Source organism: Trachypithecus francoisi, unplaced genomic scaffold, assembly GCF_009764315.1.
Source record: "Trachypithecus francoisi isolate TF-2019V2 unplaced genomic scaffold, Tfra_2.0 Contig00586, whole genome shotgun sequence".
Taxonomy (NCBI): domain Eukaryota; kingdom Metazoa; phylum Chordata; class Mammalia; order Primates; family Cercopithecidae; genus Trachypithecus; species Trachypithecus francoisi.
The window spans coordinates 8,000,203-8,024,012 of NW_022680749.1; the positions used below are offsets into that span (position 1 = coordinate 8,000,203).

At 37.8% G+C, this 23,810-nt stretch overlaps 1 long non-coding RNA gene across 1 annotated transcript in view; it reads left to right on the top strand.

The window, feature by feature from the left end:
• The first annotated feature begins 1,186 nt into the window (after window positions 1–1,186).
• Window positions 1,187–23,810, top strand: part of LOC117086494 — a 28,948-nt gene continuing 6,324 nt past the window's right edge. Inside the window, exon 1 of the long non-coding RNA XR_004438400.1 lies at window positions 1,187–3,034. This is a non-coding gene — a long non-coding RNA (uncharacterized LOC117086494). The remainder of the gene's footprint in view (window positions 3,035–23,810) is intronic.

Genomic DNA, 23,810 nt, shown 5'->3' on the forward strand with positions numbered 1-23,810 from the left:
CAAAACCTGAGACTAGGGTAGTTTATTTGAGGGAGTGATCTTAGAGAGCGGTACTGAAAAGGAAGCAAGAGTTTGAGGGATTCAGAGGCAGTGCAATAATGTGTTATCAAGTTCATCGACACTATGGGCAACTGGTGCTCAGTACTGCCTGGACGTTCTGAGGAGCCTGTAGGATGTATCTTCGAATTGCCTGGTTGAGGGATGAAAGTGAATGCTTCTTATCCCCCGTTGATTGGTGGTTGCTCAAAAGGTTATTAACTTCTCTGCGCTTCTGACTTGTGCCTTCGTATGTGCTAAGTTGGCTCCCATTAGTGTCCCAAGCCCTGGTATCAGAGAATAAATGAGATATGTAGCTCATGCTTGAAGTGAGGGAGCATCAGCATGGGGTGGGAACAGTGTGAGGAACTGTTCATCACAGCTGGGCTGGGATCAGATGTGAGGCTACGAGGATATGAGGTATACTGCAGGTATTTCATATAGGCATTAAGTGATTCAGAACTAATTTTAGCATTATAAAATTAGGGTTTCACCAGCTTGTAGTTTGACAGTATACTTACTTATAAAATGATTTTCACAACAATCTTTAAAGGTAGGTATGATCTCCATTCAACCTTGGAGGAAACTGAAGCTCAGTAAAAGTAAACGACTTGCCCAAGATGCACAGTGATCAATTGCAAAGAATGAACTCTGTTCTGTCTCTGAAGTATGTGCACTGCCCATTATGTTACATAACCTTTCTTTATGGCTCCTATCAAGTCGTTCTACATTAAGAAACATCTTATGTGGGAAACACTTCAATCTAGCAACTGGTTACTATAATGAAAAGAGATAGTGAAACTGGATACTTTGCATTGATCAGTTTATATATTAATAACTTTGTGATGGGTTCAATTAAAGATTTTATGAAAACCTTGGAAGAGTATGAAATAATTATAAAGTGTTTATTATTTTAGCGCTCACTTATCTATTTTGGATACCTGAACTTACATGTTAAAGAACATAGAGTACATATAGTTAGGTTGGAACTCAGCTGGGATTCAACTTGTTTGCTAAAACTTCAGATACTATAAACTAGTATCCTATTTAGTCAGAATTATATTATCTTGACCCATTAACTTTGCTTAGCATCTATTTCATACTACATACTGATTTTATTAACTTCTAATCACTCTTGTTTCATTTATTTGAGAAGGGTAAAGCAGAATTTATCTGGAGTTTAAGATTAAGGCTGACATATTAAATCTGCTTGTTATTGTTTGTTTCTGATATTAAAAGAGACTTATTATTATGACCCCAGTCCATCCAAATTGTATACTATAATGGATTCCATATGAATAAATTAAGGGATCTAGATTTTAATAGTAAAACCATTTTATAGCAGCAGTAGTTTTATAAATGGATATTTTACCTATTAAACAAAATGTAATTGGAAAATAAAATACACTGTCATCCAAATAACAGCTCATGTTACGAATAATCGTTTGGATGCAACCACAAGATTTTTCTGGCATAGAAGTAAATTAAACACTTCAGTAAATTGTCAAACTGATGAAAATCCTAACCCTGGGAATTTTGTTTTAATGGTGTAAGAATATGGACAACAAGATGTTTTTGTTCTTTTATTTTTATCAGAGTAAATGGAAGAATAGTGTCACAGACAAAGTTTCTCGAATTTTCCTGGGAAAAGGAGGTTATAGCAGTTAGAAATGCCAGCAGTAGCTTACACCAATAGTTTATTAAAATTTTTGTTTTTACGTTATTGGCATTCCAGGGGTAGGTGGTTACTATTATAGGCTCATTTTCTCAACTCTCTCATCAGGGACCCAGTTACTTTCTATCATTCTGAACTGTTATTCTTAGCATGTACACCTTCATTCTCCTGTTGGTTACCTCATGGTACAAGATGGCTGTCATCAGAAGGTCCAGCCATCAGGAAAAATGGGGAAGGAGCAGGACATGTATGATCCTTTATCAGGCCACTTTCACATATATTTTCTAGACAAGGATTATATCACATGGCCATGTTTAGTTGCAAGGAGACTGGGAAAGTGAGGAACAGAATTGATTTGTCTAATCACAACTAATCTCCAGAGAACAGGCAATTTCTGCTTCCAAGTAAAGTTAGATACTGTTCAGAAAAACAGGCTGAATATTAACCATTTGTGTTTTGGTCAGCAATATGTTCTGGTTTTGGTTTGGCGGGGAACAGGAAGCTTACTGAGGAAGGGAGACACCTGGAAGTGGTCTTAACCTGGCCATAAGGCCCATGACACTCTAATTTTGTTTGCTGGTGCGTGGGTTTCTTTTTTTCCAGAGACATCTATAAACATGACTTTGTTACTAAGCCAAAGCCAATTATCTTTCAAAGTGATCTTCAGTTTGCTATTAGCTTCTCAGAAAGAACAGTATGATTGTTAATAAGATTGAGACTCATAAACTACTGATGAGAACCAATGAGCTATTTTGTAACCTCATTTTTATAAATGACACAAGATTTTCACCCTGAGAGAAACAGATATATTGGGAAGACAAACAAAAAATCCAAAACTAGTCCTTTTCCTCCAAACAGAATCTCTTCCTTCTTTTCTTCTATCATGAAATATTGTTGCTAACCAACTATTTTTCTTTTAAAATTCTAGGAGTCACTTTTTGGAAATCTGGAATTAGTGAACCCAAATGGTTGTTAATATTTTATTGCTGAAATAGTGAAGCAAAGTAAAATGATTAAAGATGATAGGGATTACCATATTTGTTAGCATATGTTTCCTACATAAGAAATAGTTTGCAGTTGATATGAGAAGAGAGGAAGCTGTGAGATTACCTGACTGGATGGACATTCGCAGCACTGACACTGGCTGCTGAATTTCCGGAAATTTCTCCTGGCAAATCTCTGTGCTGAGAAAGGAGTAGACCAATTTACAGAAGAGGCTTGCAAATCCAAACAGGAGCAGATGATGAAGAATCATGATAAACATTAACTCCTCAACTTACTTAAGCAACTAAGATTCAGTTAAACCCAGTTCACACCTCTTTGGTAAGTCTGAAGTTTCAGAACTCTTGCTGCTAAAATTCAAATTACTGAGCCGTAGAAATTATTTTTCCTCCAATTGTGTGATGAAATATGGGAAAGATAGAAAAAGACACAAATACATATGGTAATCAGGAATAAATTCCCCTTCCCCATTTTCTCTTGAGTTGGATAAAAGCCAGAGCACTTGATAGAGTAAGATACTGAGGGAACCAGTGTAGTCATCCAAAACAACGAAACAACTATTTTAATTCATAAAAAAATCTTCATTGTACTAGCCTTCATCATTAGGTATTCCTTCTAAAGTCACTTTAAAGGAAAAAGAACATGTTCAGACATAGTAAAAATAAACCAAAACAAAAAATAAACAAATAAAACAACAAACAAACAAAAAATAGGAAGACAAAATTCCTTTAGATTAGGTTTTGGAGATTTTTATATTAAACCCATTTTGTAAATAAGTTTTCCACCTGATTTAAACCAGTCGTTCTGTTATTCAAAAGTCTAGGTTGTTGTTTTGCATTTTAAAATACAGCCATTCCCCAGGGAACTGTCTCTGCGATTAGAGGTAGAATTTTAAATTCCCCTTTCCACAGATAGATGTGTAGAGGAAAGAACACCAAACTGAAAGAGCAGCTTGGCTCTGCCACCTATCAAATTATCAAATCTGTCTCCCTCTGGGCTTCACTCTCTCCTCTGTAATATGATAACTATCTAGATTGGAGTAGATGGTCTTTCAGTTTCCCTCTCTGAGTCTGTTTGGGGGTTGCTATAACAAATACCATAGACTGGGTGACTTAAACAACAAACATTTATTTTGCACAGTTCTGGAGGCTGGGAAGCTCAAGATCAACGTGTTGTTGATTTGGCTTCTGGTGGGGGCTTGATAGTTTTGGATATGGCTTGTTTATCCCTGTCAAATCTTATGTTAAAACTTGTGGTGGTTTTGGGAGGGAGAACCTGGTGGGAAGTGCTTAGGTCATCATCAATGGCTTGGTGTAGTTCTTGCAGTAGTAAATTCTTGCTCTGGTGGGACAGGATTAGTACTCATGAAATTGAATTAGTTCCTGAGACAGTGGGTTGTTATAAAACTGAGACACCCCTCATGAAACTGCCTTTGCAAAGATTATAACAGTGAGAGAAGTCTGGCATGGCTGACTCCATCTTGCCTCTAGCCTCATAGACTGGCTGTCCCCGCTCATTCCTGGGCATAGACCAAGCTAACCATGGAAATAATTTAGTTTACAATCTAGTTGTGAAGCAAGGATAATAATAGTCCCTCCCTAAAACTGACCCCTTCCTTGTTTGGAGACTGAAACATAAAATAAACCTTGAAAAATAAATCTGTTATAGTTTTGTTGACTGGAGCCTCTGTAAGCTGACCCAGATCCTTTGTGGAATCAGGTAACCTGAAGTTTCTCATGATTCAAAGGAGAATTGACTCTGGCTCTTTGGATTAGGGAAGTGTTTATCTCAGATGAAACTTGATAGTTGAATTTAATTTAGACAAGAAGTAACATCAGAATACGTTTTAGGAAGAGTGCAGCAAGACCGACAGTGTGGAAAAGGAAAAACAAGCAGAGTTTGTGCACCAAGATCCACTGGAGCACATAATTCTGAAGGAGGGAAGAGAGGAGTGAGCTTACAAAGACTACACTGACTGAGCTTAAGGAACAGAGTGAGGAGTTGGAATTTAATTCAGTGACTGAAACTACTGAAGGACTGGTGAAATGGAGAATGACCTGAGCTGAGGGGGTGCCTGGGGAAAAAACGAATTGGACTATCCAGATGATGCCTAGGAATGCAGTAACTTGATCTTAGAGGTTACTACAATGCTTTAAGCAGGCGATGCGAATGTCTGTCAGGTCACAAAGGTGGGAAGTTGGGGGTATATCTGAGAGTCATGGTGGAGATAGGACGAGTAAGTTATTAAAGTTGATTAAATAGGGAATAGTAGGAGAGGTTGGTAGCCACTCTGAAAGTCTGAGTGGGTGCTTTAGGGGTTGAATAGCGTCATTTTATTTATTTATTTAAAAAAGGGTTAGGAAAAGGTGGAGGAAAAAATAAGGTGTTCACACTGGAAATTATCTTGCTACAGGTATGTCCTTAGCTTTCTAGTACAACATGGGGTTTCAAGCTGATATTTCAGGTATACCTTCTTAAGCCCCTTAAACTGAGTGAAATGAATAGAGCCAGTAGTTCTGTGGAATGCACATTCAGACCAAAGGAGAAGTTGATACCCTGTGGGAGATAAAGGGGATGCTGACTTTCCTCTTTACTGATTGCTGAGGGCAAACCTCTCAAAAAGGTTTGAAACATAGGATTATAACGGTGTCACTAGAACTCACAGTAAGTAATGATGTGAGATATAAAGCTAAGAGTATTGACTCTGGACTTGGTTTTTATATCTTTTTTCTCTGTTGACTTTGGTAAGTCTGATTCTCAGTTTTCTTTTCTAGTAAACTGAAGATTATGAGACCTTCCTCAAAGGGCTGTGATGAGGATTTTACGAGAAAAAGTATTTCACATAGACGGGAGTCCCAAACCTTCCTCCTTTGATCTTATTCCCAAAACCCAGAGCCTGATGTGAGAAATCCTATTCACACGATTTCTTGAGGGAGTGCACTCAAAAGGGAGTGAGATAAACAGGATAGGGCAAAGAGAAAAAATCAGCAAGAATATCCTGTCAAGTGGAGACTATCTTCAGTCTCATTCCTCAGGAAAGTTCTGAAACACAAATTGTGCCTTGTAATTATATGGATAAATTGCATAGGGGTGAAATCTGAGATTTTAGTGCATCTGTTATCTGAGTAGTGTACATTGTACCCCATATACAGTTTTTTATCCCTCATGTTGCACTCAGCCTTCCCTCTTCTGAGTCTCCAATGTCCATTATACCACCTCTATGTGCCTTTGCATACCCAAAGCTTGTAAGTGAGAACATATGGTATTTGGTTTTCCATTTTTGAGTTACTTCACTTAGAATAATGGCCTCCAGCTCCATCCAAGTTGCTCAAAAGCACATTATTTTATTCTATTATATGGCTGAGTAGTATTGCATGGTGTGTATACCACATTTTCTTTGTCTGCTAATCAGCTGGTGGGCACTTAGGGTGGTTTCAGATCTTTGCAATTGCAAATTGTGCTGTGACAAACACATGCTCCACATACACTCCAATATGTATTGTTTTTTGACTTTTTAATAATGGCCATTCTGGTTGGGGTAAGGTGGCATCTCATATTAATTTCTATTGCCCTGATGATTAGTGATGTGGAGCATTTTTCATACATTTCTTTGCCGTTTGTATATCATTTTTTGCGAAATGTCTATTCATGTCATTTGCCCACGTTTTGATAGGAGTATTTATTTTTTCTCGCTGATTTGTTTGAGTTCTTTGTAGATTCTGGATATTAGTCCTTTGTTGGATGCAAACCCATTCTGTGGGTTGTCTGTTTACTCTGTTATTATCGTTTTTGTTCGTTTTCTTCTGTGCAGAAGCTTTTTAGTTGAACTAAATCCCTTTTGTTGTTGTTGTTGTTGTTGTTATTGCATTTGCTTTTGGGGTTTTAGGCATAAATTATTTGCTTCGGTCAGTGTCCACAAGAGTTTTCTCTAGTTTTTCTTCTAGAATTTTTATGGTTTCTGGTCTTATATTGAAGTCTTTAATCTATTTTGAGTTGATTTTTCTATGTGGTGAGAGATAGGGATCCAGTTTTATTTTCTTACATGTGGTCATTCAGTTTTCCCAGTACAATTTATTGAATAGGGTGCCTTTTGTGTACTTTGTCAAAGATCGGTTGGTTGTAAGTATTTGGATTCATTTCTGGGCTCTTTATTTTTTGTTCCATTGATCTATGTGTCTATGTTTATACCAGTACCATGCTGTTTGGGTTACTATAGCCATGTAGCATAATTTGAAGTTAGGTAATGTGATGCCTCTGGATTTCTTCTTTTTGCTTAGGATTACTTTGCCTATTCAGGCTCTTTTTTTGGTTCCATGTGAATTTGATGATTGTTTTCTTCAATTCTATGAGAAATGATGTTGATATTTTGATAGAGATTGCATTGAATATGTAGATTGCTTTGGCACTATGGTCATTTTCATGATATTGATTCTTCCAATCCATGAGCATGAGATGTATTTCCCTTTGTTTGTGTCATCCATGATTTCTTTCAGCAATATTTCGGAGTTGTTGTAGAGATCTTTCACCTCCTTGGTTTAGGTATTTTATTTTGCAGCTGTTGTAAAAGGGATGGACTGACTTCTTTATTTGATTTTAGCTTGGTTGCTGTTGGTGGATAGCCGTGCTACTAATTTGTGTACATTGATTTCGTAACCTGAAACTTTGCTGAATTTGTTTATCAGGTCTAGGATCTTTTGGAAGAGTCTTTAGTGTTTCCTATGTATACAGTCATATCACTGGTGAACAGTGATAGTTTGACTTTCTCTTTTCCAATTTTGATGCCTTTTATATATTTCTCTTGCCTGGTTCCTCTGGCTAGGACTTCTAGTACTATATTGAATACAAGTGGTGAAAGTAGGCATCCTTGTCTTTTTCCAGTTCTCAGAGGGAATGCTTTCAACTTTTCCTCATTCAGCATGATGTTGGCTGTGGGTCTGTCACATATAGCTTTCATTATTTTGAGGCATGTTCCTTCTATGACTAGTATATTGAGGAATTTTATCAGAAAGGGATGCTGGGTTTTATTGAATGGTTTTTCTGCATCTATTGAGATGATCATATGGTTTTCATTTTTAATTTTGTTTATGTGATAAATCACATTTATTGACTTGCATATGTTGAACTATCCCTGCATCCCTGGGATAAAACCCACTTGATCATGGTAAATCATCTTTTTGATGCACTATTTGCTAGTATTTTCTTGAAGATTTTGCATCTATGTTCATCAAGGATATTGGTCCGTAATTTTCTGTTTTTGGATGTCCCTTCCTGGCTTTGGTATCAGGGTGATATTGGCTTCATAGAATGAGTTAGGGAGGATTTTCTCTTTCTCAATCATTTGGAATAGTTTCAGTATGATTGTACCAATTTTTCTTTGAATGTCTGGTAGAATTTGGCTCCGAATCCATTTGACCCTGGGCTTTTTTGTTGTTGTTGGCTAATTTTTTGTTCCTGATTCTATCTCACTGCTTGGTATTGGTCTGTTCAGGATTTCTATTTTTCCCTTATTCAAGCTAAGAGGATTGTATGTTTCCAAGAATTTGTGTATTTCCTCTAGGTTTTCTAATTTGTGTGCATAGAAGTGTTCATAGTAGTCTCAAATAATCTTTTGTATTTTTGTGGTGTTGGTTGTAAAATCCCCATTTTCATTTCTGATTGAGCTTAAACTAGCTAATGGTTCTATCGATTTTGTTTATCCTGTAGAAGAACCGAGTTTTCATTTAATCAGTCATATATATAATATATGACTTTCTCTTTTCCATATATATATATGATTGATTAAATATATATCATATATATATCTAGTTTGTTGAGGAATTTTATTAGAAAGGGATGCTGAATTTTATTGGCTGCTTTTTCTGCATCTATTGAGATGATCGTATGTTGGTTTTGATTTTATTTTGTTCTTCTCTGATCCTTGTTATTTATTCTGATAACTTTGGTTTGGTTTATACTTGTTTCTCTAGTTTCTTGAGATGTGATATTAGGTTGTCAATTTTTGATTTTTCAGACTTTTTGATATAGGATTTAATGTCATAAGCTTTTTCCATAGAACTGCTTTTGCTGTACCCCAGAGGTTTTGACAAATTGTGTCACTGTTATTATTCATTTTGAAGAACTTTTTAATTTCTATCTTGATTTTATTGTTAACTCCAAAATCACTCAAGAGCAGACTGTATGATTTCCATGTATTTGTACAGTTTTGAAGGTTCCTTTGAAATTGATTTCTGGTTTTATTCCACTGTGGCCTCAGAATATATTTGATATGATTTTCATTTTTAAAAATTTATTAATACTTGTTTTGTGCCTATCATATGGTCTATCTTGGAGAATGTTTCATGTGTTCATGAGAAGAATGTATATTCTACAATTCTTGGGTAGAATGTTCTGTAAATATCTGTTGGGTACATTTGTTCTAGGGCACAATTCAAATCCAGTATTTCTTTGTTGACTTTCTGTCTTGATGATCTGTCTAGAGCTGTCAGTGGAGTACTGAAGTCCCCCACTATTATTGTGTTGTCTGTCTGTTTTCTGAGATCTAGTAATTGTCTTATGAATTTGGGAGTTCCAGACTTAGGTCATACATATTTAGAATTGTAATATCTTCTTCTTGGATTGTTTTATCGTTATATAATGACCTTCTTTGTCTCTTTTTTAAACGGTTGTTGCTTTAGTTGTTGCTTTAAAGTCTGTTTTATCTGATAGCTACTCTTGTTCACTTTTGATCTGCATTTACGTAGAATATCTTTTACCTTGTGTCTATAAGAATCCCTTAATTGTTAGGTGTGTCTCTTGAAGACAGCAGATATTTGTTCGACCATTTTTTTTTTTTAATCCATTCTGCTATAATCTGCATCATTTAAGTGGTGCATTTAGTTCATTTATATTCAACATTAATATTGAGACATGTGGTATTGTTCCAGTCATCATGTTAACTGTTACCTAATTACTTTGTTTTCTTCATTGTGGTATTGTTTTAGAGGTCCTGTGAGTTTTGTGCTTTCAAGAAGTTCTATTCTGGTGGATACTGACATTTTGTTTCAAGATTTAGAACTCCTTTTAGCATTTCTTGTAGGACTAGTCTGGTAGTGCCAAATTTCCTCAGCATTTGCTTGTCTGAAACAGACTTTATTTGTCCTTCATTTATAAAACTTAGTTTTGCTGGATGCAAAATTCCTGGCTGAGAAGTTTGTCTGTTTCAGGAGACCAAAGATAGAAACCCGATTCCTTGTGGCTTGTAAGGTTTCTGCTGGGAAGTTTGCTGTTAGTCTGATAAGTTTTCTTTTATAAGTTACCTGTTTTTGTCTCTCTATTCTTGGAATTCTTTCCTTCATGTTGAGTTTAGATAGCCTGATGACTAGACGCCTTGGTGATGTCTTTTTTGCAATGAATCTCCTCGGATTTTTTTCAGCTTGTTGTTTTTGGATGTCTAAACTTCTAGCAAGGGTAGAGCAGTTTTCCTCAATTATTCTCCTAAATAAGTTTTTCAAACATTTTGCTTTTTCTTTTCTTTCAGGAACACCAAGCATTGTTAGGTTTGTCCATTTTACATAATCCTATATTTCTTAGAGACTTTGTTCATTTTTTAAAATTCTTTTTTATTTTTGTCTTATTGCATTATTTCCAAACCCTTGTCTTCCAGCTCTGAAATTCTTTCTTCCTACTTGGTCTAGTCTATTGTTAAAACTTTCCACTGCATTTTGCAATTCCCTAAATGTGTCTTTCATTTCTAAAAGTTCTGTTTTTTCTTTAAAATCTCTATCGCTTTAGAAATTTTTTCATTCATATTCTGAATTGTTTTCTTAATTTCTTTATGTTGGTTTTCACCTTTCTCTTTTGTCTCCCTGAGTAACTTCATAATCAACTCTTTGAATTCTTTCTCTGGTATTTCAAAGATTTCATCTTGGTTTAGATCCATTGCTGGAGAGCTGGTGTGATATTTTAGGGATTTTATAAAACCCTGTTTTTCTGGTTTATTCTCATTTAGATATACTATTTCTTGTAGTTATTTTTAAACTTATTTTTTATTCCATAGTGAGGGTTTTTATTTATTTTTTTCCTCTTTAGGATGTGATTTTAATGTTTATAGTGGATTGTAACCTAATTCAGCTCTGAGTGCTTCTAAAAGCCTCTAAAGGTGAAGATTTTGTATGAGTTCCTTGGCTACAGAGTTTTTGTATGATGGCTTTCTCAGATGCTGGCCCTAGTAGTGATGTGTGTAAGCCGGTTCATTGTCTCCTGTGGGGTTGGAATGGCAGAGGTCTCATGGAGCTTATCTCATTCCCCAGTGGTGTGTATTATTTATTTATTCCAAGTATTTTATTCACTGGGTTGAGCAATTTAGGCTTCAGGCCAGTAGGATGTGTCCATGGGTATAAACCAGCTGTGGCAAACACAAGTAGGTAAATGTAATGCTCTATGGTGGGCGGGGGTCCCAGCCTTGACAGAGGAGGCTGGGGGAGCTCTTAGTGAAATACACTGAGATCTTTTCAGTGGGAAGGGAAGGAGCCACCTCAGCTGCCCTGCCAGGCCAGCAGGAAAGCAAGCTATCTCTCAATCACACTCTTGACCCACAGTGTTCCTGCTATTCAGATCAGACAGGCACTTCCTTTCATCTGCAGGAATGCTGATTTTCCATGTCGAGAGGAATTGTGACACTACCTATTGTGCAAACCTGAACCTAGAGGACACTCCTGTGGGGATGCAGTCACCCTGAAGCATTCCAGAAAGCCTGTCTACAGGTGTACTCCCACCCAGCTCCCATGAGAGAAGCCCAACTGTGTCTACAGTGGTGGGCAAGAGTAGAAAAAGTCTTGTTCTGCAAGACCCTTCATGAGCACCAGTGCTGTCTTCCTGTTAGGATAGAGCTGCAAACTTTTCCCACTGAGCTCAGCACTGCACTTGTGCCTCTGCTGAAATAAACTTCTTACAAGCCTATAAAGTTCTGGGACTCAAGGTCTGTCATCTGGATTCTTTTGTCCCACAGGGCGCTTCCTTGATGCAGTGAACTCTCCTTGCCCCTAACAGTAGGAGTCCCTAAGGGCCAGACTACAGTGAATCCTGGTGCTCCTCTGTGTCTAGCCACCCAGTGAGGCTGCCACACTCCAGGCTGGTGCTGGGGAATGGCTGCAAGGAATCCAGTGATGTAACCTATCCTCTAGTCTTTCAGCAATGGGTTCCAGCACCACTTCTGATGGGATTGGCAGGAGAATGATAGACTCTGTGAGATTTCTTTGGTTATAAATATCCTTTCTGTGTTGACTTTCTCAAATGCCAGTTGTAGTGGTAATGAACTGGTCATGAAGACAGACTCAGGACCTCCTGGTTAGCCAGGGTGACACAGGAAATGGTGATAGCTGAGATCATACAGAAGTTTTCTCCTTCCTGGGTGCTGTTATTATGCCTGCAGGTGTTGTTACTTGGCTTCTAGCCAGGAGGTGGTGGTTGCAAAAGAGCACCAGCTGTGATGGTAGTGGTAGGATTTGTGCTTGTCTTGTTACTTAGGGGAGGTACTCTGGGGTCTCAAACAGTGGGTGGGGCCACAGATCTCCCCCAAATTCCTGTCTTTTGCATTAAGCTACCAGGGTGGGTAGAGGGGCAAAGTTAGGTGGGAGCTGGGTTAGGCAAGTCCACATCAAGCTTGGCCTCTGGGCAGAAGCAGTCACTCCAGTGGGGTTTGGATGGCAGTTTTCTGACCACTGAAGTAACATTCCAGGGAGGAGTGCAGCTGTCTCTATTGCAGAGAAGAGTCCACATGGTAGTGGGGAGCAGCAGGCAGCAGTATGCCCCACCCAGCTCCCACACTCTTGGCAAAGCAGGTCTCATACGTGCAGTGTTCCACTAGCAGCAGCTAGCTCCGTTCCAGGGAGTCTGCACTGAGAACTCAAAACTGCACCAGGCCTTAAGCCTTCCTCAGGGAGACAGAAACCCTGCCTTTCAGGCCGCACCAGTATTGGTCCACGTATGAAGTTGGGGAATCCAACTCCTATGCTCATGCATACAGCATACTTCCCATTTTCCCCTCGGCCCTAGCCAAAGGGCTTCATCTTCACTTGAGATTATGTTGCCAATCTCAGTTGGGAGCTTCTCGCAACCTGTGACCACCACCTGAGTTAGCTGGAAGACTTCTATGAAGTCCCTTGCGATGTAGGATCAGAAATGGCTTCCCTCTATTCCCACTGGTGTCTGGGTGTGCATGCAAAGCACCTTCTGATATTGTTCCTTCTCATATACTCCCCTCACTCACTAATTCAGCTCCAGTGCTGGGTAGGGTTAAGGCCTTCTCCCGTTGCCTGGATTGCCAGGTTCCCCAGTGGGAGTGTTCAGGCAGTTTCTCTCTGCTCACACTCTAGGGACTTATGGTTTTCTTCCTGACTCAAAGTGTAGGCTGCAGCCCGCTGTTTCCTTCAAAGGGCCTGTGGTTGTTTTCAGTTTTCCTGTTAAGTTCCTGTGTTGCTTTTTGGAAAAAAAAAAGTTTATAGCATGAATCTCTACACATAATTTTGTCTTTCCAAGTGGAAGTTGTGTGCTAACCATGCCTCCAATACACCATCTTGGAAAAAAACTAAAACAACAACAAAACAACAACAACAAAACTTTATGCTTATTTTATGGATGAAGACAAACTTCTCTGTTTGAAAACATTTGCTGGCTTCCCACTGCTTATAGAACAATATCCACATTCCTTGACTTGATGCACAAGCCTCTTCTATTATTTTCTATTTATTCTCTTGTACCCTTACCCTTTAGGCTTCCTCCAATTTGGACTCATTTATTCAGCAAATATTTGTTGAGCACCCACCATGGACGAGGCACCATGTTGTGCGTCAGCATAGAGTGGGGAATCAGAGAACTTTCCGTGTCCTTATGGTGTTCACTCCACTGCTAACACTCTCTTTTCCATAAATTCCCTGGGATTGTGTCTTTGTTCTTTTTGTCCACTGCCTGCAGTGTCTTCCCTTCATCCTCTCATGAGAAAATGATCACTCACCCCTTATGGCCATCTCCTCTGAAGTTATTCTTGATTCTTCCTTCCCCATGTATTTCTATTGTAATTATCAAATTGTATCTTTTTGATAATTATTCAAAACTGTATTCTAGCTAGTTTTGAAAACTCGAATTAGTCAAAACACTCAACTATAAACACCCCATCAACAGGGATCATATCTTATTCACCTTTTAATTCTTGCTGCTTGGCACAGTGCCTGGCATGGTGTAGGAATGAATAGAGATCATTGGACTGATAGGGGCAATGACACAGTCTTCGGCCTCCTGGTCCAGTGATCGACCTCCTCCACATTTTTTTCCCTCATTTATAGTGAGTGATGTGTCCACCAAGTCCAAGAAAACATCCATTGCCAATGATGTGAAAGTCTTAGAATAGCTTGAATAGAAGTCAGTCTGTGAGAGTTTCCTCACATTCAATGAATCATTTACTGAGAAACATGGGATTAATTTTACTCTTAATTTTTGAGTGTGTTCATTTGTTAATGTTTATTAATATTTTATTTACTTATTTTGATTGGAAATCTCGGTTATTATAATTTCTGTTTATTTTTATTTTAAGCTTTCAGCGACTGGTTTGAGGAGAATGAAAATAACGGATTTTCTTTCTAGAGAGTGAGTGAATATTACGTAGAGAATAATTGCTGAAGTGTATTGCTCATGTGTCTATAAAATGACCTAGCTATGAATGCAGAATGGATCCTTTTCATTTCAAAAACTGTTGATTGAACTTATTTGGTTTTTGATTGTAGTGCTAGCAAAATATATGAATACTAATTACCATGAATTCTATCATTTTAAAAGGTGAGATATTTATTTCTGTTTCAGTCTTGCACTGAGCAAAGGTGTGTATTTGTATTAATCAGTTTTCTACTGCTATAACAGGATACCACAGACTGATTAATTTATGAAGAATAGACGTTTATTCTGCTCATGAGTCTAGAGGCTGGGATGTCCAAGAGTGTGGTACTGGCACCTGCTGAAGGCTTTCTTGCTCCATTATAATATGGCAGAAAGGCAAGTGACTACATGAGACAGAAAGAAAGAGAGGGAGAGGCCAAACTCATCATTGTTGTCCTTTTTAGTGTGTTTAATATTTTAGGAATATTTTTAGCAGGTTCCCACTCCTAAGATAACAAACACACTACCTTAGAAACCTACTTCTAAGATAACAAACATACTGCCATATAATGGAATTAATCTCTTGACCTCTTAAAGGCCCCACTTCTCAACAGTGTTACAATGGCAATTAAATTTCAACCTGAGGTTTGGAGGAAAGATTCAAGGCATAGCAGTCTTCTTGTTGGGTTTTTCCTTGAAAAAGCCATGGTTGAAAATTTACTTTCAACCTTTTGTCACATGAGTAGATTGCAAAATTTTTCTCCCATTCTGTAGGTTGCCTGTTCACTCTGATGGTAGTTTCTTTTGCTGTGCAGAAGCTCTGTAGCTTAATTAGATCCCATTTGTCAATTTTGGGTTTTGTTGCCATTGCTTTGGTGTTTCAGACATGAAGTCCTTGCCCATGCCTATGTCCTGAATGGCATTGCCTAGGTTTTCTTCTAGGGTTTTTATGGTTTTAGGTCTAACATATAAGTCTTTAATCCATCTTGAATTAATTTTTGTATAAGGTGTAAGGAAGGGATCCAGTTTCAGCTTTCTACATGTGGCTAACCAGTTTTCCCAACACCGTTTATTAAATAGGGAATCCTTTCCCCATTTCTTGTTTTTGTTAGGTTTGTCAAAGATCAGATGGTTGTAGATGTGTGGTATTATTTCTGAGGGCCCTGTTCTGTTCCATTGGTCTATATCTCTGTTTTGGTACCAGTACCATGCTGTTTTGGTTACTGTAGCCTTGTAGTATAATTTGAAGTCAGGTAGCGTGATGCCTCCAGCTTTGTTCTTTTGGCTTAGGAAAGAACTCAAGCAAATTTACAAGAAAAAAACAAACAACTCCATCAAAAAGTGGGTGAAGGATATGAACAGACACGTCTCAAAAGAAGACATTTATGCAACCAACAGACACATGAAAAAATGCTCATCATCACTGACCTTCAGAGAAATGCAAATCAAAACCACAATGAGATACCATCTCACACCAGTTAGAATGGCGATCATTAAAAAGTCAGGAAATGACAGGTGCTGGAGAGGATGTGGAGAAATAGGAACACTTTTACATGTTGGTGGGACTGTAAACTAGTTCAACCATTGTGGAAGACAGTGTGGCAATTCTTCAAAGATCTAGAACTAGAAATACCATTTGACCCAGCCATCCCATTACTGGGTATATACCCAGAGGATTATAAATCATGCTTCTATAAAGGCACATGCACACATAGGTTTATTGCAGCACTATTCACAATAGCAAAGACTTGGAACCAACCCAAATGTCCATCAATGATAGACTGGATTAAGAAAATGTGGCACATATACACCATGGAATACTATGCAGCCATAAAAAAGGATGAGTTCATGTCCTTTGTAAGGACATGGATGAAGCTGGAAACCATCATTCTCAGCAAACTATCACAAGGACAGAAAACCAAATAGCACATAGTCTCACTCATAGGTGGGAATTGATCAATGAGAACACTTGGACATGGGAAGGGGAACATCACACACCGGGGCCTGTCATGGGGTCGAGGGAGGGGGAAGGGATAGCATTAGGAGATATACCTAATGTAAATGAGTTAATGGGCGCAGCACACCAACATGGCACAGGTATACATATGTAACAAACCTGCATACTGTGCACATGTACCCCAGAACTTAAAGTATAATAGTAAAAAAAAAAGAAAAACAAAAAAAGAAAATTTACTTTCAGATGTTATTTCACTGTGAATTACATGAAAGCTTCTTTACTTCCACATATTTAGAATTTTGGGGATTGAAGCTTAAAACTAAAATCATATCTATCTATCTATTAATATCTGTCTATCACCTATTCTAGAAGAATGAGAAGCAGTAGAATGTGTCCTGTTTATTTTTGGCTATAGTGTATGCTTGAATTTGTTCACCAAGTTTTGTTTTATAATTTAGAATTTTGATATAACTCAGTGTTTCTAATTTTTGAGAAATGACAGAAAATGGAATAGATTTCAAAATAGTGGAGCAAATTTCTGGGCAAACTTGATTCTTTCACAAATGAAAAAGGAGGATGAAGTCTGCACACCAGAGACTGGTGTCCTTGAGACTAATATTGGGACTCTAGAATAAATTGCTGAAATATAATTACCAATCATTTAGCTAAAAAAAGTGTAATCACTAAAAGATAATAAATATGTGAAACTCATGATTATGCAATTATTTCACTGAACTGTATCATAGAGTATCTTTACTCTTAAGGTTATGTCTATTGCTCCTATAAGATTGAAATACTGTATAATGGTATGCTACTGCAGTGCTTTCCTTCTCAATGCTGTGTTCATTAAGTCAACTTGGCAGCTTGAAATTGGTCTTGGTGGGAATATTTACACCAGGAAAATCAGCAAATGCTATAAGTCAGATCTTGATTTTTTTGTTGTTGACTGTCTAGACTTAAGAAAGTCATGAAGCCAATGTAACTAATGCAGATAGACCCAATAGTATGTTGCGTCTATCGCCATTACACTGTGAATGGCATATACCATTAAGAAATATTTTTGCAGTATTTGAAAACTATTTGCTAATTCAGCAAATAAATCACTCACATCATTGACAGATAAACAAAGTTCCAACCTAAGTCCCTGCTGTTTTGCTTTTGTCCTTACTTGTTAATATGAATGTAAGTATCAACCAAAATTCATGTCATAAATAAGCTCATTCATTGTTTGCAACCATAGGTTGAATACAGATACACGATTCAGCAAAAATCGGCAAAAGCATTCTGTGAGAATCAATTGTCTATATGAAATTTACAATAAAGAGTGTGGTATATTTTATTATTATTTGTAAATTTTGAGTTATTATTCCTTATATCAGTAAAATTTGTAATAAGCTTTTATCAATACAATTTTGTGTGTATGTATGTGTGTGTGTATATATACATACACACACATATATACACACACACACACACATATATATATATTTTTTTCCCCTCCCTAAATAGCTGGTTGTTAAACATTTACCAACACACCATGGCCTAAACTTATCCCTAAATCCCATCCAGCTTATTTTCTCCTGTTGAGATACTGAGTACTATTCCCTCAATTATTCTTTCTTTGATTTCCTGTGTAATGTGTAGAATGCCCTATTATACTTGGCCATATATTTCTCTTCTATAATACTTTACTTTGAGTTTCAGTCACTGGTCATCCTATTGGCAACTCTCTGGGAAAACATGTCTTCTCCCTCTCTTTGTGACATGCATTATGGCCTTAGCTTATAGCCCATTATTCTATCATCAGGTCCTGAAAATGGAAACTGATTTTACAGCACATTTTGTAGCCATTTCACTTCCCACTTTGTCCTTTCTCATCCAGATTACGACTCTCAACTCTAATGATGTTGAAATATATGAAGTCCTGCTTAAGCTTGCAAGTCCTCCAGCTTCCTTCCATGGCCTTCATAGTCCTGTGATATGTTTTCTAGGCCTCTATGGTGGAATTCACAGTCTCCACATAAGTCAGTAGAAGCAGGGAGAAGGTAACTGTCATGGCCTCCATATTCTCCATAGAATGGTCTGCTACTAGGAGGACACGTCAGTCTTATGAGAACCAAATATCTGTTATGCCAAGGAAGTGGACATTGAAGACTGAGTGCTTTTTACTACAGGCCAAGAAACAGGCTTCTTGGAACTTTCAAGAACTACTCTTCTTTTTATAGAATGTAAAAATAACCACTTCTCCAATAAGTGACAATTCTCCCTGTGTCCCTGTGAAGAAACTGCCTCAGACTATTGTAAGGCCTTATTGCTCCAGTCTCCTCTCATCATCATTTTCTTGGTCATTTTCTTCCACTCACCAGTGTCTCATCAGGCTCCTTGTTGTCATCACCTTCTTGGTTATTTGAAGTTTCAGCTTAGATGTCTCCTCCAAGAAGCCTTCCCTGAGTGGTAGGGCTCCTAGGTACCCCTGCAGCACTCTGCACTCTGAGTGCAGAAGTGGGGGCATTGTGGCATAACTGCCTTACTTCTAAACTGTTTCCCACACTGCTCTGTGAGGACAGAGACCATGCCTGTTTTCTCTATGACTTTATCTTCAGCCCCAGTGTAGTGCCTGGTAAAAGGCAGGCACTCAACATATGTGCACTGAATGAAGCAATGAATGAATCATTGCATGTTTTCTTTCACATATTATTTCCTTCATTTTCTCTTTAGCTCCTCATTGTGAATATAAATAGAGAGTCCTTCACTTCTTATGCAGGAAGAGGAACCATTGTGCAGGGAGACCATTCATATTTGACACATATAGTTGTAATTGCTTATGGTAAAAATTTAAGTGCAACACAGTTCCACCATTTTGTCATTTTATTTTAATGTAAGAACAGAGCCTATTGGAAAGAAGAAATTCACATAAAAATCTGGCATCTATTTTCTAAGTGCCAGAGATGAAGCCTTCATATAGCCTTAGCTTGGCTTTTTATATACCAATAAAGTTATTTTTATCATCTGGTTTGGATTATTACTGGGTTGGAAACAGCTTACTATACTTAGCCATCTATCAATAAATGCAATCACCAGCTGTGATAAATTAGGATTATAGAAGACTTAGGTGAGAATTTCAAAAAATGGTTCCCATTTCCGTATCTTCACTGTACTTTAATCAGCTGGCTTTGTGGCTGACAATTGACATTACAAACCATTTGCCCTAATCTAAAAGCAACAATTTCTCAAATATGGGAAAACTTATATCAGAATCTCTTGGGATTCTTATTGATAGGGGGAATTTCTGTCTCTGTCTCAGAAATCCTAACTCAGAATCTTGGAAACACAGCTTAGGAATCTGCATTTTAAGTAAGCATATGTAACAGAAACTGTCAGTGCTCCATCCAGATCCTCGTGAATCCTTTAAACTGCTTCTGTGTCCAGCCCCCGACTTTTTGATGTGCTTTTACAACGGACTCTACCTGCCACTTGTCTTCAGCATGAGGGTCGGGGTTGGGAGGAATGTCTGGGAGTTTATCAGCTTCCCATCTCCCTTTTGGCCAACACTAACTGGTGCTGAAGTTTGAAAGCCCTCACCTTAAATAGTAGAAAATATCGGAGGCATAACTTATACTCCAGATATTCCTAAAGGATCAAGCTGAAGATACTCCTATGCCACTTTGCCCAAATAATATCCTTGCTTGTCAGATTTCTTAGAGACAAAGGCGAATGCTGAGATTTTTGTTCAAGTGATTTGTTGAGAGAGTTCTCTCAGGATGTGGTTTTGGTTGGAGACTTGCGTCAGCCTGGCTCTATGACAGAGCTCGGGAGGATTAATAACCCCATAGAGTTGGTCTCGGCTCAGTGAGTCATTGCTCATTGTTAGTTGGGGGACAGGGCTGGGCTGGGGAGTGAGGCATATCTTCTTAGGTGAGATTGCTTTCATTAGGTTGAGGGCAGCTGTGAGTCACTGGCAGCTAACACTCAAACACACTCACAGCAGCTGGCTTGTGAAGCAGAACTGAGTGGGCCACTGTGGGTTAATTTTATGTATCATGTTGGCTAGGCTATGATGCCCAGATATTTGGTCAAACACCAATGTTTGCAGTGATGTTACCGTGAAGGTAGCTTTTCTGTGTGATTAATCAGTGAACTTTGAATAAAGCAGATTATCCTTCACAATGTGAATGAGCCTTTTCCAGCCAGTTGAAGGCCTTAAGCGAAAATACCAAGGTCTTCTGAGGAAGAAGGAATTCTGCCTCTGGACTGTCTTCAGACTGGAGATGGAAACATCAACTCTTCCCTGGGTCTCCAGCCTGCTAGCATGCCCAGAGAATTTTGGATTTGCTAGGCCAGCAATCTCGTGAGCTAATTCCTTAAAACAAATCCCTCTGTCACTCTTTGTGTAAACACACACACACACCCTGTTGGTTCTGTTCCTGTTGAAGAACCCTGAATGATACAGCCACCAACAGCATCTACTACACTTAATTTTTTTCCTCTCCCATATACTATTTTTTCACTCCTTTACTAGTTCATCCTAGACATATTCCTTTAATAAATTACTTGCATGTAAATCCTTGTTTCAGGGTACGTCTCTAGAAAACCTGATCCAGGAAAGCGTGCTTAGTAATTCCTTTTTTTTTTTAAAGTTTTATTTTATGTTCAGAGGTACGTGTGCAGGTTTGTTATATAGGTAAACTTGTGTTATAAGGGTTTGTTGTACAAATTTCATCACCCAGGGATTAAACCTAGTATCTATTAGATATTTTTCCTAATTCTCTCCTTCCTCCTACCCTCCACCCTCTGATAGGTCCCAGTATCTGTTGTTCCCCTCTGTGTGTCCATGTGTTCTCATAATTTAGCTCCCACTTAAAGTGAGAACATGCAGTATTTGGTTTTCTGTTCCTGTGTTAGTTTGCTAAGGATAATGGTCTCCAGTTCCATACATGTCCCTGCAAAGAACATGATCTCTTTCTTTTTTACAGTTGCATTGTATTATGTGGTGTATATATACCACATTTTCTTTATCCAATCTACCATTGATGGGTATTTAGGTTGATTACACGTCTTTGTTGTTGTGAATAGTGCTGCAATGAACATATGTGTGCATGAGTTTTTATGACAGAATGATTTATATTCCTTTGGCTATATACCCAGTAATGGGATTGCTGGGTAAAATGATAGGTCTGTTTTTAGCTCTTTGAGGAATTGCCACACTGTTTTCCACAATGGTTGAATAAATTTACACTCCCATCAACAGTGTTATAAGCATTCCTTTTTCTTTGCAACCTTGCCAGCACCTATTATTTTCTGACCTTTTAATAATAGCTATTTGCTATTTGGACTGGTGTGAGATGGTATCTCATTGTGGTTTTGATTTTCATTTCTCTAATGATTAGTGATATTGAGCTTTTGTTCATATGCTTGTTAGCTACATGTATGTCTTCTTTTAAAAAATGTCAGTTCATGTCCTTTGCCCATTTTTTAATGGGATTTTTTTTCTTATAATTTTGTTTAAGTTCCCTTTAGATGCTGGATATTATACCTTTGTCAGATGAATAGTTTGCAAAGTTTTTCTCCCATCCTGTAGGTTGCCTGTTTACTCTGTTGATAGTTTCTTTTGATGTCAGAAGCTCTTTAGTTTAATTGGATCCCATTTGTCAATTTTTGCTTTTGTTGTGATTGCTTTAAGCATCTTCGTCATGAAATCTTTGCCCGTTCCTATGTCCAGAATGGTATTGCTTAGGTTGTCTTCCAGGTTTTTTAGTTTTGTGTTTTACATTTAAGTTTCACTTCATCCTGAGTTAATTTTTGTATATGGCATAAGGAAGGGGTCCAGTTGCAATCTTCTGCATATGGCTAGCCCATTATCCCAGCACCATTTCATCAAATAGGGAGTCCTTTCCTCATTGCTTGTTTTTGTTAGCTTTGTCAAAGATCAGATGGTTGTAGGTGTGTGGCCTTATTTATGGGCCCTATATCTGTTACACTGCTCGATGTGTCTGTTTTTGTACCAGTACCATGCTGCTTTGGTTACTGCGATCCTGTAGTATAGTTTAAAGTCACATAGCATGATGCTTCCAGCTTTGTTCTTTTTGCTTAGGATTGCTTTGACTATTTGGGCACTTTTTTGGTTTCATATGAATTTTAAAATAGTTTTTTTCCTAGTTCTGTGAGGAATATCATTGGTAGTTTGATAGGAATGACATTGAATCTGTAGGTTGCTTTGGGAAATATGACCATTTTAACAAGATTGATTCTTCCTATCCATGAGCATGGAATATTTTTCCATTTATTTGTGTAATTTCCGATTTCTTTGAACAGTGTTTTGCAGTTCTCCTTGTAGAGATCTTTCACCTTTTTGGTTAGCTGTATTCCTAGGTATTTCATTCTTTTTGTGCTAATTGTGAATGAGATTGCATTCCTGATTTGGCTCTCAGTTTGACTGTTGTTGGTATACAAGAATGCTAACAGTTTTTGCATATTGATTTTGTATTCTGAAACTTTGCTGAAGGTTATTAGCGTAGAAGCTTTTGGGCTGAGATGATGGGTTTTTCTGGATATAGGATCATGTCATCTGCAAACAGGGATAGTTTGACTTCCTTGAATTTATTTCTTTCTCTTGCCTGATTTCTCTGGCCAGAACTTCCAGTACTATGTTGAATAGGAGTGGTGAGAAAGGGCATACTCATATTATGCCAGTTTTCAAGGGGAATGCTTCCAGCTTTTGCCCACTCAGTATGATGTTGGCTGGGGTTTGTCAGAGATGGCTCTTATTATTTTGAGGTAAGTTCCTTCAATATCTAGTTTATTGAGAGTTTTTCATGTGAAGTCGTGCTGAATTTTATCAAAAGTCTCTACATGTTTTGAGATAATCATGTGATTTTTGTCTTCAGTTTTATTTAAATGATGATTCACCTTTGTTGACCTGCATAGGTTGAACCAACCTTATATCCCAGGGATAAAGCATATTTGACTATGATAAGCTTTTAGATGTGCTACTGGATTTGATTTGCCGTATTTTATTGAGGATTTTTGCATCTATGTTCATCAAGAATATTGGTGTGAAGTTTTCTTTTTGTGTGTGTCTCTGCCAGGTTTTGGTATCAGGATGATGCTGGCCTCATAGAATGAATTAGGGAGGAGTTCCCTGCTCCTCAATATTTTGGAGTAGTCTCAGTAGGAATGGTCCCATCTCTTTGTACATCTGGTAGAATCTGGCTGTGAATCTGTCTGGTCCTAGACTTTTTTTTTTTTTTTTGATTGGTAAACTATTTATTACTGATTCAATTTTGGAGCCCATTATTGGTCTGTTTAGGGATTCAATTTCTTTCTGGCTCAGTCTTAGGGAGAGTGTATGTGTTTAGGAATTTATCAATTTCATCTAGATCTTCTAGTTTGTGTGCCTAGAGGTATTGATAATAGTCTCTGGTGGTTATTTGTATTTCTGTGGAGTCAGTGGCAGTATCCCCTTTGTCATTTCTAATTGTGTCTATTTGGATCTTCTCTCTTTTCTTCTTTATTAGT